Source organism: Vanessa tameamea, chromosome 15 (genome assembly GCF_037043105.1).
Source record: "Vanessa tameamea isolate UH-Manoa-2023 chromosome 15, ilVanTame1 primary haplotype, whole genome shotgun sequence".
Taxonomy (NCBI): domain Eukaryota; kingdom Metazoa; phylum Arthropoda; class Insecta; order Lepidoptera; family Nymphalidae; genus Vanessa; species Vanessa tameamea.
This window is the reverse complement of record NC_087323.1, coordinates 701,845-720,754: the sequence shown is the minus strand read 5'-3', so window position 1 is coordinate 720,754 and position 18,910 is coordinate 701,845. Positions and strand designations below refer to the sequence as shown.

Here is an 18,910-nt window from a genome sequence, read left to right as displayed (position 1 = left end):
ACATTTACACGTGACGACAACGATACGATTCAGACGACGACTCAGATACGAGAAGGAAAATAGTAATCCTGTCCTGCTGATCCTGTTTTGAATACGGCGGCCAATCTCAAGGAAACGAAAGAGATCAAGCACGGATTCAACGCCTTTACGTCCTTTCAAAGGCTCGGCTCGAATGTAAAAACTGTAAATTTTAGGACTACAGGCAGCTACTGAGAATATCTCAGCAAATAAATCCATCTTTTAAAACCGGGGTGAACCCAGAACTTCAGGATCTGCATCCACTAGAAACATTTTTTAAAGATTAAATATGTAGGTAATTATATAATAATAAGATTTTATTTTACGTAATTTTCATAAACCTCCTTTACTTATAGTTTAACTAACAGGTCAAAAATATTTAAGACTACATGATACGACAGTTAGAAATTAGACCTGGAATTTACACCTGTACAAACGGGATGCGCACTGGCAAACGGAACTGCTCCCAGCATCCAGATGTTGATGTTATGACCTTTATTTAACAGAATTTAATTTAATTTAAAGGTTATACGCGGGTCAAATTTAATTTGAATACCGCAATTTGGTTAGAAATCTTCCCAGGGAAGTCAGAATATACTATTAAACATATAATTATATATCTGTCTTTGTTGTAGGTCTGTCTTTCTTATTTATTTGTCTAAATTACAATTTAATAACGTCGCTCACGACAGGGCATGTTATTTTGGATATAGGTATAAATATTTTTTATAATAAACCGCTCCTACTATCCTACAATTCGACTCAGAATCAAGTCGTTAATAAACCCGCCTAGGTTAGGCCTAGGTGAACGGGCAATAGGGTCACCTGATGGTAAGTGGTCACTACCGTCCATGGACATTGGCGCCGAAAAAAATTGTAACTCATCCTTACATTGTCAATGCGCCACCAACCTTGGGAACTAAGATATTATGTACCTTATGGATGTAGTTACAATGGCCAGACAGAGCTTGCACAAAGCTCTACCACCAAGTAGACTAACTAAATAAATCATAAATATTTTTTAAATTCTACTATGATAACTGAAAATTTACATATGAATAACAACATATCCACCTACTTTAACTTTACGCACACATACATATACAAATTAACTATTCCGAAAATATGTACCTATATTAGTATTTTATAGAAATCATTAGAAACGTACACAGTTCTATACAGAAATATAATACTCTGCACACCATAAACAAACAGTGGAATAGTTTTAAACTTCGCAGACAGATTTCTCTCGAGCAATGACAGGTAAACAATCCAAGTTCACACATTCCCTGCCCGAGGCTAAGTTCATCTGTCTTCACGTTCGAACTATCTATTCAACTGCATCGCCATCGGATAGAAAGTTAACAATATAATGAAAACATTCTACGTGATTGATTCGTTGCTGGAATTATTATTGATACGAAATCGAAAATAATAGTTTGTATATCAATGAATAGTAACAAAAAAAATATATTTTAACTGTAATTTTAATTTACAATAGTATATTTAGTAATAGTAGCCTGTAAATTTCCTACTGCTGGGCTAAAGGCCTCCTCTCTCTCCCTTTGAGGAGAAGTATTTACACTATATGGAATAAAATTGATTTTTGATTATTACGATCAAGCGAAAATATTTGAAGTTTTAAAAGAGCCATGTAGCGTCAACACAACAATATTTAATTTGTAATAATTATTTATTTTTAATTGGTATTAAATAAATAAAATGCTATTCACAAAATGATTAGTAAGCAAACTGTCCTGATGGTTTAATAGCTTGTATTAATGTTGATCAATAGTTCTTGGGTTGGAATCTGATTGCAAATATTTGGTTTAGAAATACCTGAAAAATACAGTTAGTTGAATCACAGTTTTCTTTTTTTACAATTAAAGAAAATATATTTTGTAATTAGAGGCGATTAGTTATTAGAAGATAAGGTTTAGTTAGCACATAAACTGATGCTGTCACATTTGATAGTTTTATTTTATTGCCTTAATTTATGGTTATCCGACTAGATTACATGTCTAGTCGGATAACAACACATTTATCCTTGTTTCTGATTTAATTATAGTTTTTAATCATAACCAATATGACATAATAATAAACATAAACATAATCAGCCTGTAAATTTCCCACTGCTGGGCTAAGGCCTCCTCTCCCGTTGAGGAGAAGGTATGGAGCATATTCCACCACGCTGCTCCAATGCGGGTTGGTGGAATACACATGTGGCAGAATTTCGTTGAAATTAGACACATGCAGGTTTCCTCACGATGTTTTCCTTCACCGCCGAGCACGAGATGAATTATAAACACAAATTAAGCACATGAATATTCAGTGGTGCCTGCCTGGGTTTGAACCCGAAATCATCGGTTAAGATGCACGCGTTGTAACCACTGGGCCATCTCGGCTTATTATGACACTCAAAAGTATATTGTGAAGCTATAGTCAATATTTTTGATTTATTTCATATTTACTCTCGTAATAACTATGTTCTACGTAGTAAATATTGTTTTAAAATCGATTAATATGCTGCAATATCATAGGACGTCATAAAATATCGGTGCTAGTTATTTTTACTATCTTGAATGCGGCTTTACTAATTCAACTCAGTAATTTGGAGTATATAGTAACACTACAGATTGCTGGTTTCTAAAAGATAGAGATAAGTCTTTTTTAGTCTTAATGAAGAAGGAAAGCGGACCAAAAACATTCTCCATTTGCAATCATATCTCCATTCACAATCCTCTGAATTATATTGATCAATGCCGATCTCAGAAGATTTAGTGTGGCATTTCTAAAAGTCTGCATACTATTAATCAGTAACTGCTATGAATCAAAATACTAAAGATTCAAATTAGGTTTTAAAATTGGAATAACTTTACCCTTTTTCAAAGTCATAAAACACATTGTGTAGACATTGGTCAGAAAATATATTTATCAAATATTGTTACAATACAAAGTAAGAAAAGCTATTTACACTATATTTTTTGTTTATTAAAGCTCCCACTCGGTAAAGAGTAGACCTGTCTATACTAATTGTCTTCGTTGGGAAATTTCGATCGAATATCTTGAAGATATTGCCAAACATTAATTTACATCACAAGTTGAGCTCAAATCCATCATAAGGGTTACGTTTTCCTATCAAAGTAACTTTAAAAGTGCGTTTATAATAAAACAAAATTGTTTATTCTGAAGACTTTCATACTAATTGATATAATTTTAATCAATTTATTTTCTTGTTTGTGAAAGCAAAAATGACAAAAGTTAATTATTGTTTATGACAATTTAATGGTTTGCAATTACAATGTAATATTCGCTTTCCATTCATCTTTATTAAAGATGTAATGTACCATATGTTACGTCTGTTAAGTCGTGACAGTATAATGACAATTGGACTATGATATATTCGTTGAACTGCGATCAGTATACTATTATAGGAACTAGTTTTTTATGAATATACTTAAAGCAAAGTTAAATTCAATCATTATTACAAACTATTTAATAAAGTTACTTCCAAAACTTGATGAATAAAGTAATGAAAATATATATGTAAGTGCACCAGTTTATTTGTTTTTCTTTTCGCCTAACATGTATGAATTATGAATATAAAAAATAATGCTTCTTTAGTATTTATATAATTAAGGATTATATTTTTTATATGGACATCCCTATACTCCACTTCGATGCAACTCTATACTTAGTAGTAGGGTTTTGAATTCATCATATATTCTATTTTAAGGCAGCAATACTTAGTATCGTTGCCTTTCGGTTTGAAGGGTCAGTAAACAAATATAAAAACAGGCACAATGAACTGATATTGTAGTTCCCATGGTTGGTAACGCTTTTTCGATGTAAGGACTGTTTACAATTTGATACGGTGCTGTTTATGGTTAGTGACCACGTACCATCAGGTTGCCTATTTGCCTATTTGATAAAACAAATATAATTCCATACGCAATGCTTGTCACGACTTCGTCTGCTCGCTAGAATCGCCTAAGTAGCGGTTCGTTTCTCTTTTGACTGTGTTCTTTTGTCTTCTCTCCTTTTCAAATTTTAATTACCTGTCTATTTCTAATTAACAATAACATCAGGTTCACGATGCAGCTTAACATTAGCTTCTTACTTGCATATTTTGTATTCGAAACCGGTAACATTTTACGGGTATTACTTTTAATTAATTTAAAGAAAACATCGACTCTTTTGTATAAAATATACATCCTTCCATTTCATAGAAAAATTATTTAGGATATTTTGAAAGTATAGGATTAACGTGAATAAATGGACTGTTTTGAATAAAAACTTTGTGCTATTTTGAAAATAGATTTTTATATTATATTTATAATGTTAATAATAATAAGAGATAATGACATTTAATACAAAACACATATTGTTTAGAATTTAACTAGTTGATTAAGAAAGAATATATTTTTGCTACCAGCAACGTCTTTGCCATCGTCACTTTACAATTAGTCCAGCTTTGAATGAATCCGTACATTCAGAGGTGGACTAGCAGACTACAAATAATTTTCGCTTGTTATTTTATATAGGATATTTTTCATATTTCTCCTGTCCTTATTGTTCCGAAACAAACCGCCCAAGGCCCTAGTCAGCCTTAATCTCACGCGAAGGAAATGTACCCGCATTTCCTTCTCAATTACTTCTATAACTGCCTTTGATAGATCAATCTAGACCTTGGGTAAATGTAAGATAAAGAGTCCGGAAATTAGTTTGTATCTAATGTAAAATTGACCGAAACTAAACCAACAATGTTGGAAACAATCTGGTACGGTTGTATTGCAGTACTGTGTATTGCCGTGACGATGTAGTTGTATTTCGGAATAATGGTCAAGGTTATCGGCGGTGATTTACAGGCTGGGCCTCTAGGGTATTAAGATCATAATTTAAATTTCTTTAACTGTCGGACTGCCTTGTTAGTCTATAAGGCAGCTGATCCCGGGGTCCTGAGTTCAGATAAAGTCAGGCACCGAGGTCGGCTGATATAAGGCTATTGGGTTTTTTTGTCGAAAATTCTCAGTAGCAGTTTGGAATCTGGAACTTGGAATTGTGTACAGTTCGGTGCCTGAACTCTTTCTGGTCGTGTCGGATTTTCCATTATATCGGATTATGAGTGTGAGGGAATAGAGAGTGCACCTGTATTTTCGCATAAACTATTGCACTTTAATATGTATTCAGTTGACTGGTCAACCTTAAGACTCTGCCGTTGGTCGAAATCGGTCAGGCATCGATATAATTATTTAATTGTACCTGTCATTAAATACATAATTAATATAAATAGTATAAGGAACTTCGGTCCAACCGGGTGTTCACAAAAACAAGTATTTAAATACATAATTGCTTTTTTATTAAATTTAACTTCGGTTTTTTAATTTAGTTGTTTTATTAAAGTTATATAATACTGGTTGTCCCCCGCAGCTTCGCTCGCGTTTTAAGGGTTGGTCGTCAGATGTGAGGCATAAAAAACTAGCTTGATACCAAATTCCATCCAAATCTAATTTCTTATTTGGCCTTAAAAGAGCAACAGATATAAAGACAAAAAGACAGACAGAGTTACTTTCGCATTTATAATATTAGTTAAGTTATTAGTATAGGTAACAGAATAAACAACTTATAGTAAACAAATTAATTTTAGTAGATACTAATTGGTAATAACTAATACCTATGTAGAAACATAATGTTTAAGGATTATATATCTTGCATAATATTGTATAAATCGTGATTTAAATATCAATCAATTTAATTATTCGATTAAGTAAGTTCCGTATGACCATATTTATATAGCCACGGGCATTATTTAATGTATAATAAATATGGAGGCTTTTACAATTCTAATCACGTTCTGCTATAATTGAACAATCTTAACTTTCACATTTGATAATAAAATAAAGACCGTCGAACTATACCTAGACTAATTAAAAAAAGCTTCAAATTCTTTTATGACAGATGTATGTGTTATTTTTAAATAACAGATGTTATATTTCTTTATTTCATAAAAAAATGTTTTAATTATTGTTAATTAAGTGTAACAATCTATCCAAATTAAAATTTACGGCAAAAACTTAAACTTAACATCTGTATTAAAGTTAAAAATAATATTGGCAGTAGACTGAAATGACATTTTATAATATTTATTATGCATCGCTGTTTTTATTTCATATCTTATTTAGAATACAAAACAAAGAAAGCATTGTATAACAAAATTAAAATACTACTAAATGGTTTGATGTTACTGTGAAGTAAGGTGTGTCACCTGTCGCGGACCCTACCGGTTACCTGCGCAGCGGCCTATGCTTTAAAAAAAAATAATGTATTATTCCCTTCCCGAAATACATTATATGGTAGATGAATATCGAATTTCAAATAAGTACAGACAGAAAACTCTCAAGCACATTTGTTTGTCTTGCAGGTAAATATTTAAATTATACGAAAGTAAAACTAAACTATCCAAACGCTAAAGCATACAAATTATAATTTAATATAATAGACCACGAATAACCAATTTTGTAACGGCTTAATACGAAAGTGAGTTTGAAGAAAAAATGCCACAAAAACATTCATTGATGTTTGATTTTTTACTCGCTTTATACAAAAATAAAGCGAGTAAAAAATTGACACAATGAAGTTTGACAATTATTGTTAAAGGCTTTGTGATATAATAAAAGTAATACAATACTCTGCGAATGGTACTATAATGACATATGAATAACATTTTTTAGTGAATATAATTGATAAAACATTCTTATTTTGCCGACCGTACAAGTTTAGATTACCAGGTACCAGAATTGCTCGTTGTAACCGCTCGCGACCGCCCGATGAAGCGCTAGTATCGTTTCAATTGCCGCCGAAGAAAGACGTTTCTAGTACTATAAATTAATATTTCAAAACTCTTTACGTGAAATACGTATCGATGTTACTGAACATTTTAATGCGATATTAGGAAGCTGTGAAGTGTTAAACCTGTGAAAAAGTGTTTAATGGTGTTTAACTAATCTGTGATTGTAATCGTTTTGTCGAGATTTTCGTAAAAAAATCACGATCAAAACAACTAACGGACTTGCCTGTCGGATTTACGACATTTCTATTGGTTAATAGGTGAGTAGATTTTCTATGGTGTTTAAATCTACATGGAAATCTTTAACGGTATCATGGCTTTAAAATTAGTTGCATTCCGTTAATTTGAACGAGACATCGTTGGCCGATTTCGTACCTCGTACCGGTTGTGTTTGTGAGTCTGATTGGAGTCGGAGATTATTCAAACGAAAATTGAAAATTTAAAAATAACAGACATTATTTTACGAATTAATATTCACTACATTATTAGAAAAATATTAAATACCACATCCACGTCAGCCAGCAAAGAAATGGTTTCAAGGTCGCTAGCGTTTTATTTGACGTCAATACATATTTTATTAATTGATTACAGCGAAATATTTATAAACAAATAATCTGAATATATTAAAATTACATTTTATTTTTGTTATATATAGTAATATAAAAACTATCGAAATCATAACTCGTCCTACGAGCGTTATTATTTTATAGTACGTTCTCGTACCTAAAGATAAACTATAACTAGATACTAATATTTCTATTCATTTATTATATAATTCGATACTGTAAATATTTAAAAAAAAGTGTATTTTAAGAAATAATGAGATGCTTAAAATCTTAGACCTATTATCGTAGGTAGTCAAGAATATCGGACACCAAGTTAAGCGCCCTCAGGACTTCAGGGACCTATAGTATTTCATAGACCGTAAGTCGTTATCATTCATTCAACAATTCAACATTTTTCGCGTGGGATGCGCTAGTACAAGTCAACATAAATCGTAGTACTTATAATGTTTATTGCATTGCGTGCTATACCATGCCCAATGATTCACACCATTTATATTAATACATAAAAATATGACTTTAAGCTACGTCAAATTCTATTCATAACATTTTTAATTCGAAGTTATGCGATACATGTTTTATACGGAATTATAGTTTTTATGAATGATTATGAACTATGTACGTTTTAAATTGATATATCATATATAATACAAGAATAGAAAAATACCATATTTTTTCAAAAATCGAATTTAACTTACTCTTTAAAAGTATCAAATTGAAAATTCTAAACAGATTTAAATTTTAGGCAAAGGTATTTACTCTGAAAGCCTTGATGAAATTGCTGCCAATCCATGTTACATCTTTAGTAGCTGCATGAGCTGCATCATTTTCATCTTTTATGTTTTTTGCCAGTATTTTGTCTTCGTACGGTAATATTACGCATGCAAAAGTTGGCATTGTCCGTTATGAAATTTTGGAAATGTTAAAGTCTGCTTTGGAACCTTCATTCAAAAGTAATTTTACCGCCTAAAGGCAATACTGTATCGTTGTTCTAGTTAAAACTGTGATTCAGCTTGTAATATTATGACCACAATCGATATAAAATCTTATAGCCATGATTTGCAGCGTATTGATCATAATATTGACTTAATAGATCAACGGCTTACGGGCAGATAAGCGAATAGCGTCATAAAAGTCGCAGATTCGAAATCTATAAAGGGTCAACAGTGGTAGGGGGTAGTGTATATGATAGCTACTGCTAACATAAACTAAATTTGTTTAGAATATAAGAATTTTAGTGAATCTCCGAACCAGCATTGTTAATATACTATAATCAAAAGTAACTGGCTGAGAGGTCAATATTTATCAGTTGGGCCAGTTTTGCCGCCTGCCTTATTATGAATTTAAAAAAAAACATGGACGCTCAAACTATTTTAAAATAAAATAAAGTAGTACCCAACATTATACAAATGGTTATAGATTAGCTATCAGTTTTTCAAATTCAAATTATATTACATATACATATTCTAATTTAACGACGTTTTGATCTAAAAGAAAGTCACTGGAACCATTTACGGCCGCAAATGGGTCTCTAAAGCGTTGGAACCGCACCGCAGTCTGAATAATAGTGCATTCAGTGCGACCTAGAATTTTATTACAACATAATTTAATACATTTTAACTTTGCAACTATTACAAGAAATATTACATATTTTATGGTTATTGTGGTTCCTACAAATGTTTGAGTCACACAATCACTTTCAAACTGATTTGTTAAATCGAAATTAAATAAGTGAAAAAAAAGTTAAGAAATGAATTAAGTTTGGATCTAATATTTGTATAACACCTATAAATATAAAACAGAGATACTATAGTACACCATTGTGAGAGCAAATACACTCTCTATTCTAGTCTCATAATCAAATGAGATACCAAAAGAGTTTAGGCACACAGGTCCAGAGAATGTAACTACCAGTTTCCGAATTCCGAACATCTACTGAGAATTTGTGTTTGTGTCCCTGAGTCGGAAAGCTAGGACTTCGGAACGCAGTCAACTAGACCACTATATCAACCAGGCAATCGTCTTCGTATATTACAATACGTGCAGGTGACACCGGCATAACCGTAACACTGAATATCAATTCCGATGCCCGTCATGTGGTCAGTCAATACACCTTACGTAATAATATAAATATAAAGATATAAGTTAATCTTATATTGTTAAAGATTAATAGATATCAGGGGTATATCAAAAATTCATAACAAATTTCTTATCGTTTTACTATTATATTGAAGCAGATATAAAGATTTAACATTATTTTTTGGAATATAAATAAGTAATACGATTGTTTTTTATAATCATATAAAAACAGTGAATTACAATTCGTTTTCAGTCAATCCGAATTAGACTTTACATAAATATGCATTATTACATCTCTACAGCTCCTTATTATTGTAATATTCAATAACAGGAATATAAAATAAGAATGTCTCTCAAAACTCAAAGAACCCAGGTATTGGGAATAAGATTTTGTGAATTTGTCAGACAGTTGTTCTAGAATATTCTAACCTTAGTTTGATATTAGGTCAAATACCCATAATTTGAAAATAACGTTAATCTATTTTTTGTATTCTAAAAAAATAACTGTTCAGAGTAGTGTCTCAAAATCCCATTCCATAGAGAGGGAGAGCGGATTGCACTACATAAATGACTCAGTTAATCAAAAAGTATAACGTATGTAATGTGTCTCCTCCAATTGATCGTATTATGTATTGTTTGTCATAGAATATATAACGTTTATGTTCTTTTATGGGAGGTGCGCCGTTAATAAGACTGACCTTCCATTAGTATGATCGACGGTCGTCCAGCTCGAGTAAGCTAAGACATTGTTGGGGACCGCACCTTGGCCTGACATTGTAGACTCGATAAGGAAACGACATTGAAGCGAGAAGGGGCAATGTGTATGACCTGATTAAAAGATGATCCGCTTTATATCCGCTGATCAAGAGATAGCTAGCATTTCCCAACCCCTTACACCTTGGCCCGGTTATTTTTGCGACTTCTACATGTGATTTTTTAATTACCTTTGTGTATAAAAAGACATAATAAAAAACGATTCGAATGTCCACGTAAGAGTGAGTTTATTGCAGTGAAAAATTTTAACAGAAATATAATACTTAATTAAAAATATTACTCGCCGCCCCAAAGTGTCACAGGCAACTTGATTTACGAGTATGATTAAACAAGAAGACAATGCCACGACCAGGTATTTTAATTTTGTGACCTCGTGCTGGGTCGTGACCCACCATGACCAATGTGGGAAATCTGTACCTACTATGTAATGTATTATATATCATACAAACTGCTACCAGCTTGAAAGGCTACAGACCTTGAGGTCTAGCTCCAAATCTCAGGTAAATCCCAAAGAAATTCACAGTAACAATTATATCTCTCTGGTCGTTTCAGACTTCCGTCATATTGGTTTATAAAAAATTGAGTAACCGTGTTTACGCATAAACCTGTTTGGACGTTTGGTAATTGGATAAACAGTAAATATAACCTTTATTAACCCATTGGAAACAATATAGTCTGACCGTATCTTAAACTTTCACTAATACCGACTTCAAAATTACAGCGGTCAAACAACTTGCTTCACACGTTGCGCATGCACGTGGGAACACCGCCGGAATCTCTGGATCTCGATCTGAACCGATTGTTTTGTAAAGTGAAATCATTTCTGGACCTTTCGAATCCGATATTGAGATCCATATACTCATTTCGTAATGTAATGAGATATTGTGATATTGTTTACATGAATGCGACCTAGTTGCGTTTGCGAAAGGTGATTTTTATTGGTTAAGCAATATTTGTCAAGGTTACTGGATGGGTGATCGATTTGGTTTATGACACGTACCAATGTTACATATACAGTCATAATACGAAACATAATTTAAATTGTATAAGTTCGTTGTTTATGATGATAGGGACGGCATCTTTCAAGGGATAATAGTCTAATAAATAGGAGATATTAGAGTGTTCAAGTGTGTGCACAAAAAAGAGATGCACACCCATAACGGGAAGGAGTCCCATCACCTCAATTCACTCTCAAATGGGAAAGCAATGACGCAGGAACATCGACTTTACGAATTTTCCGAAGACAGTTTTAACACGTTTAAACTTCGGAGTGCTCTTGTGAATTTATTGATAGAAAACTTAATAATGTTATTAGCCGAATCCATGGGCATTATGCTAGTAAAGATTGAAATCACGATTTCAACCCAGGAGACCGGGATCTGCATCGGCCTTATATGCCAGTCTTTAGATCAACGAGGTAGTCACAACAGTTGGATTTTGAAATACGGGAGCCAATGATACACCTTGGGAGAGTCTATAGTAGCTATATCCAGTTTTTTGTGATTGGATGATTATGAATTTGATAGATGTCGCATGTCACTTTCTGATATTTCACGATCGAGTTGATTCGTTGAGTTGATCGAATGAGTTACGAGTTTGTACTTACATAACTAGGTTGCTAGCAAACTCAACTGCGTTGAAATACAGAAGGTATCATAGTTCAATTGTCTGCTCCACATATCCACGTCACGATAGCATTGATTGATTTTATTATTGAGTTCTGTATTAATAGTAATTTGCAGCGCGAGTTTTAATTACAAAAATATATCTGATACCATCAATTGGTGTTAGTACGGACACCCCGTATAATATATGATGAACGGAAATATGAATCGGTTATAACCGGATAAATTATCAAAGTATTTTTTTTAGTTCAAGTATTAATTTTTCCGGTTTAACATACGTTATTTTAATGAAGAATATCAAACATATTTCGGAAGACCACAGTTCCCAATATCATGGAGCGGATGCATCAAAATCGGGTCGATTCATGATATAGACAGACTTAGAAACATTTCTGGTTTGTAGTCGGGAAAAAGCGTTTTGTATTGCGCTCAAAACATCGATATTTACGTAAGTATATTACAAATGTAAAGTTCTTTCGATTTCACTGTTACAATTTATGTAAGACGCCCGAACATCTTCACATTCAATTGATGTTTACCATCTAAAATTAAAAAGTAAGTAGTGAGTATGACATTTCTTTACAATTTTAGTTGGTAACTTTATTGAAGGATATATTAAAGACAATCCTTAGATTACCTGATCGTAGACAATCTAAATCTCCACAAAAAAAAAAACCGCATATACATGTAGAAATATTCACGTAAGGAATATCATTTCAATAATTGTATTTTCACTGAAAAGTTATATTTATGAACAAGGAAGTGACGCAAATGAATAAAAATTTAACACTATCTTTTGATAAGTAATAATCTTATCTAACCTTCTGTTAGTATGAAGAAAATATTGAAAACATTGATTATTGAATGTACTATAATTTATTATCTATTTGCTTTAATAAAATAACTTGAAAAGATAAATTTTAGTAGTGGTTTGATTTCGTACCTTGTTTACGACGTGGCCCTGTTGGAACACGTGTGTAAGTTTGTAAGACATACAAGATATCTGTCAAATCATGCTTTTAATTTGTAAAATATGTATATAATTTATATTATGCTCGGAGATAAAGGAAAACATGCAGAAATATGTATGCGTTGTATTGTTCAGGTTACTTTTATGTTTTATTTATGTTAGATATTACATATTATTCTAGTTTTCATATATATATATTGGTGTATTTTGTATAACGAAATATTATTATTTAATTCTTTATGGGATTGTATATCGTCTGAGCTCTAGTCTAATCGTACGAAATTGTAATCGGTAGATACGTACTGCCGGTTAATTTGTGATTATGTTAATTTGTCATGTCAATATATATATATATTTTTTTATTTATTAGCTATTAACCCGTAGTGGACCAGCTAGGTGAAATTAGGTTCAGCATTCCCATCCGTTCTTTATAAAACTGTTTGTATTAAATTTTATAATAGTTTTATAATATCATAGCCAATAAATCAATAAAAAATCTTTATTAAAAAAAAAATAACTTATCAAATCTAATCATTCCTTACATTGTCAATGGTTTTTCAACAAAGTTTTAAATCCATAATAAACTTTGATTCATCGAGTTGCTTAATTTGTAATCAGAATACGCCTCCGAGGCAACGTTAAAAAACGGAATACCTGACACGATGTATGAATTTTAAAATGGTGCCATCGTGATTAGCAAAGACCAGCATCTGACATTTATTCGTTACGGTGCCGTTTCGCAGCATGAGTATGTGTAATTCACAAATAATCACCGTTATATAAATATATAATAACTAGTTTAGTTTATTCTTGCGGCTTTGTTCTTAGCCTTTTAAATAAAAAAGTAAGTAAATAGCCCGTAATTGTTGGATAATGAAGCAAAGACCATGCTGCTATACTGTCATATTTATAAGCCAATTTATGTTGTGTACAATTTCATGTCTCAGATCGTTTACCGAATGATGCAGATCTTTGTCAATGTAATCCTTTACCATTGAGTTTTAATTTATATGAAAAAAGCAAAAGCTTACAAAAATTAAAAACAAAAAAATATCAAAATTTATTTTTATAATTATTTATGACGTCACTTACTATGCCCGACTTTTGTCTGTCCCTTTATCTTTTAATAGATGTTGCTTGGAAGAGATTACTCTAAGATAATACCGATATATTATCTGATAAGCCCTTTGCACGTTTAATAGTTTTGTAAACTTTGTCATAAATAATAAATAGAGAAATCTAACTTATTACTCTATTATTAAAAAAATACCCAAAATATTGATTTAACATTTTATTAGATAAAATATGTACAAACATACACTTGAAGAAATATAATATGTAATCATTAATCATTTTAATTAAACTGGAGCATGCAAACTAGTTTATTGCTTTATTTAAAATATTTCATTTATAAAATACTTACGAGCTACCCGACCCGGCGTCACACGAGTAAAAAAACGGTATTTATTGTAAATCTCCAGTCCTTAACAATCTTAGTCTGAACTATTTAATTGATCATTATAATATACTGATGTGATCAGAGGAGATCTCAAGGACATATGGTTTGAACCAAGGTTGGACCGATTAAAAGTTATAGGGTTTTTATAGCGAAAAAATCTCTGTAGAAGCATGGAGTGTGGAAATTGAGTGTGTCCACTCCCGTGCCTCGTAAAGCACGTAATGCGGTTAGTCCTGAGCCTGAATTCTTTCCGGTCGTGTCGGATTTGCCGTCCCATCGGATTATGAGAGTGAATAGAGAGGGTACTTGTATTTGTGCACACCCTTGTGGCACACACACACTTTACGCAAGTACATCCCGCGTAGTCTCCCCTGAGGACTGTCAGGATGACATCATCGTCACACTAAGCCGCGGTACGGATTGACTAACTGAAATTAACGACTCGTAAAATTTCTTATTATTAATTACGAAACATTTAAATAGTTCATAAATAAAAATGCCAAAGTATGACCTCTGCGTCTGACGAGTTACTTTTACTTGCACAGATCAATGAGTGTAGAAGAAATGATATCGTTTGTGTTATTCAGTTTGAGTATATTGTGACATTAAGACTCAACTCAAACTCATTACAAAAAAAAAACTTTCTTAAATATTTTTGATAGTCCAATTTAGAACCGCCTTTATATTTGTGAGTTACAAACACAGTTATGAGTTAGTTGTGCATCACTTTACGACTGAGTAAAGTTAACAATTATTATATTACATGTATGTACATACATATATTTAAAATGTATTCAAATTAAAATGTTTAAAGTAGGTATGATTGTAATTTCGTAAATTATAGTTAACATCGTAGTTATGATGGATGCCATTTTTACAAACACTCAATGCTCCAAGGCGTGTGAATGTCAAGTGTTATAACAGTGCCGGTTCGATTCCCGTGTAGCACTACTTTCGCCATCACATCTCCATACAATAGTATATCGCGTCATTAGATGAGAATGATAAACTGATTATACTTTTATCATTGTTTTTGTACTCTCGAAATAAAGTAACAGTTTTATACATAAATAATATAAAATAAGTATGCTTTCTAAATAGTTTTGTTATCTAAGAATATTAAACGAAGATTGCGGGTTTGAACCCGAGCAAGCACTATTTCACGATGAAATTTGCATATATTTCGAATGAAATTCTGCCGCATGTGTAACTACAGTGTGGTGTAATAAGGTCTATACCTTGGCCTGAACAAGAGAAAATACCTTTGATTAGCTGTGGATCATGTACAAGCTGTTTAATGACAGATATGTTGGAATACAATCCTAGCAGTAATAGTTCTATTCGATATTAAAATACTTCAAAGGAGGCTTGTTGTTATTGAACTCAAAATAAGTAAGCTGAAGAGTACCATTGTTCCCCTTGTTAAATAAATAAACATTTTTAATTAAGGTATTTTTGTTTTATATGAGAAAGACGAAAGGGTGCAGTTTTTAATTTCAATGCGCCGTAAAACATAGGAGCTAACATATTATGACCTTGTGCCCGTAATGACACTGGCTCACTCACAAACGGTAGAATGAATGAGTGAGTGGTATTTAACCAGATGACCCTGCACTAAGCCCTCGAGTTTATATTAAAGAACATACCCTTTAAGAAGTTTACTCGTAATACGTAATCTGTATGTTTGGAATTAAAATTAATTCAAAAGATTTTATACATACGTTGCATTTTGACCCTTATACATAAATGTATTAAGAGTCATAACAGCTTAACTTAAACAAACAATTACTTACGATGCGAAGAGGCGCCATGTTTTTTTTTTTTAAATTCCTCTAGGCTCAATGCACTGCGCCGACGCTGCGCCTACCTTATCCTAGATTAGGGTTACCATGACAATGGTATTTTAATTAAGTCTTTATTAAAAATATGTTCACTTTATTATTTATTCTTGGTTAAGGTGTTAATTTTTTAATTTTCGGTTAAGGTTTTAATTTTGGTTAAGTATAATTCAGATATAGTTGACAGATAGGTGTCATTTAAGATGTGATTATGTCCTTCTCGCCGATTGGTCGATTGGTCATTGCGACAGTTTCGAACTGAGACTGGCCAAATAAACATGACGTATTAAAGTGCAAAAGAGTACTCCTTAATCTCTCACTTTAATAATACAATAGATCAATAGGCCGGTAATTCGACACGATCAAAGCGTGTTTAGGGGCAGGGCACACTTTAGATGCCAATCGGCAAATTTAATGCTTATAATACGTTTAATAAAGATTATCAATTAAAAATATCTATATACGTGCAATATTCTAGTCGTAGCCAAGAATTATTTATATGGAACACGATCTTATTTGGAACATAATATATTTCGGTTAAGTTAAGGTTATTTAATATACCGTATCCGTATATTAAATATACGTGGTATTATTGTCAGTCTTCGGCAACCCTATTCCAAGTTAGCATACGTTCACCGTGGGTTCATGTCTCGTGACGCAACAACGCGCATCTAACGTTAAGTCACACTAAGTCTTTATAAAGACAGAACTTATCGGCCCTAACAAGCGAAGCGAGAACAATCAAAACATAAACATTTGATCTTGAAAGCTATACGATGCGATGAAAAAACATGAGCCATATGTTTTTAAACTCCGCTAATAAAACCATTTTCACTACTTGTCTGCCCTACATACTCCGGTAGACAAATCTTCGTTGATTATCGCCATGGTCAAAGTAACTCTTGTTAAAATTATCTAAATAATCAGATCATTATAAGCCAAAACCTTCAAGTAATTTTTTGGTAAACATTAATTATCATTGTTGGCCCTCATCAATTGGGGGTCAGTGTTTTAACACTGCTAACAAACTAATTCTGCCGACTTCAACTGTTTTTGAGAATGCTTATACTGGCTGCTGTCCGCCACCATATGCGTTATGACTAAGAACTGTTGGTTCTTATGTATTTTTGCTTAGAACAAATATAAACATTTGTGGGATCTTATACCCATCGCTTAATATAGGGTATTGTTATTGTTGTATCAACAACAACATACAAATTATCTTATAAGAACTACAATTGTTTAAAAACTGGAATGCTATGGAGCTCCGTTAACGTAACCGAAAAAATCGGATAACCGTATCTGAAACCGTTAAAATATTATAATTATTAACCAGCTTTTTCCGGCGGTTTTTCCAAACCAATACGACTTCTAGCCTTCAAGAAATTAGTGTAATCATTTCTTAAAGGCCGGCAACGCATCCGCAAGCTCCCTGGTGTTGCAGATGTCCATGGGCGGTGGTAGTCACTTTCCATCAGGTGAGCCTCCTGCTCGTTTCCCACCAATAAATAAAAAAAAAATCATATATCCGTATCCATATCTAGAACCGAATTTATAAATCCATAACGTCACTGCATAAAAAGTTTGCAAAGGACTTAACCCCAATCCTCCTCATCCGGAAACCAATATATAATAATCAAACACTATAAATACATATATGTACATCAATATCAAATCTAAAATACGTGAAGGTCGTTCGTTATCAAAATGGCGCGCGATAACAATGATAAGAGTATTATGAAATATTTTAGCTTCAGCTGTATAATAAATTAAAACAGATATGCAGGATAGAAACCGAACTTATTACATCGATAATAACAACACACATTCGACAACAAATATCAGTTATATTTATCAGTCAATTAAATGATTATTTATTATTAAAATTAGTATCTTTAATAGTAAATAATTATGTTTGATTAGAAAGAAAGAAGGAAATGTTTATTTAGGACACGGCACAATTATAAAAAGTATAAAAAACAAAAATAAAGAAGAATTTGTATATTAAGTAATAACTTATAATAAATCCACAAAAAAAGGGAAAGAAAATAAAAAAAGAAATTTGGTAAACAATGATAGTAAACGTTTCCTAAATATTTTTTCTATAAATAGTAACTGTAGATTTTTTGCCCAGAGGATCGAAATTGCGATTCAACGGGGACTTGCTGCTTGCAATCTTGCCAGTATACGACGCGGTCATGATTCGTACAGTCACTATTTTTAATTTTTATTTATACATATATTTAAGGCCTTCATGTAGGTCATTCTTAGGTAAATCGAAAATATATCTCCACAACTGATATTATATGTATTTGTATTTAATAACAACATGCAAAGAAATAAATACAACAATAATTGATAGAACAGTGACGTCGCTGCAATTATTAATTTCATCCGTCAAAAATCGAAAAACCTTTAGAGCTATTCTTTAAGAATAAACTCGAAACTCACTGCAAAACACGAGTGAAATGTCAGAAAGTGATTGCGGCCTTGATTGTAATAATTATTGCGATTAAAGGATACACGAATCAAAAGAGCGCATGATTTCAAGTCGAATTTCACGAGTGTGTCTGTGATTCTCAAATACTATATGATATGGAAGAAGAAGATATGCTGCCCCGACCCCAAGTTAAATTGGTATAAGGGCAGGAGGATGATGACGACAATCTGTTCTTGATTAACTTTAGTTATGGGACCACACTATTTCGCTTAATTTATTATTTATTATTAATTTATC

The 18,910-nt window shown here is 32.2% G+C and overlaps 1 protein-coding gene across 1 annotated transcript in view; it reads left to right on the top strand.

Moving 5' to 3' along the window:
- The first annotated feature begins 6,834 nt into the window (after window positions 1-6,834).
- The window catches only part of LOC113396520 (echinoderm microtubule-associated protein-like 2), a 59,517-nt gene continuing 47,441 nt past the window's right edge, over window positions 6,835-18,910 (top strand). The window contains exon 1 of the mRNA XM_026634490.2: window positions 6,835-7,125. The gene's annotated coding sequence lies outside the window, so the exon portion shown is untranslated. The remainder of the gene's footprint in view (window positions 7,126-18,910) is intronic.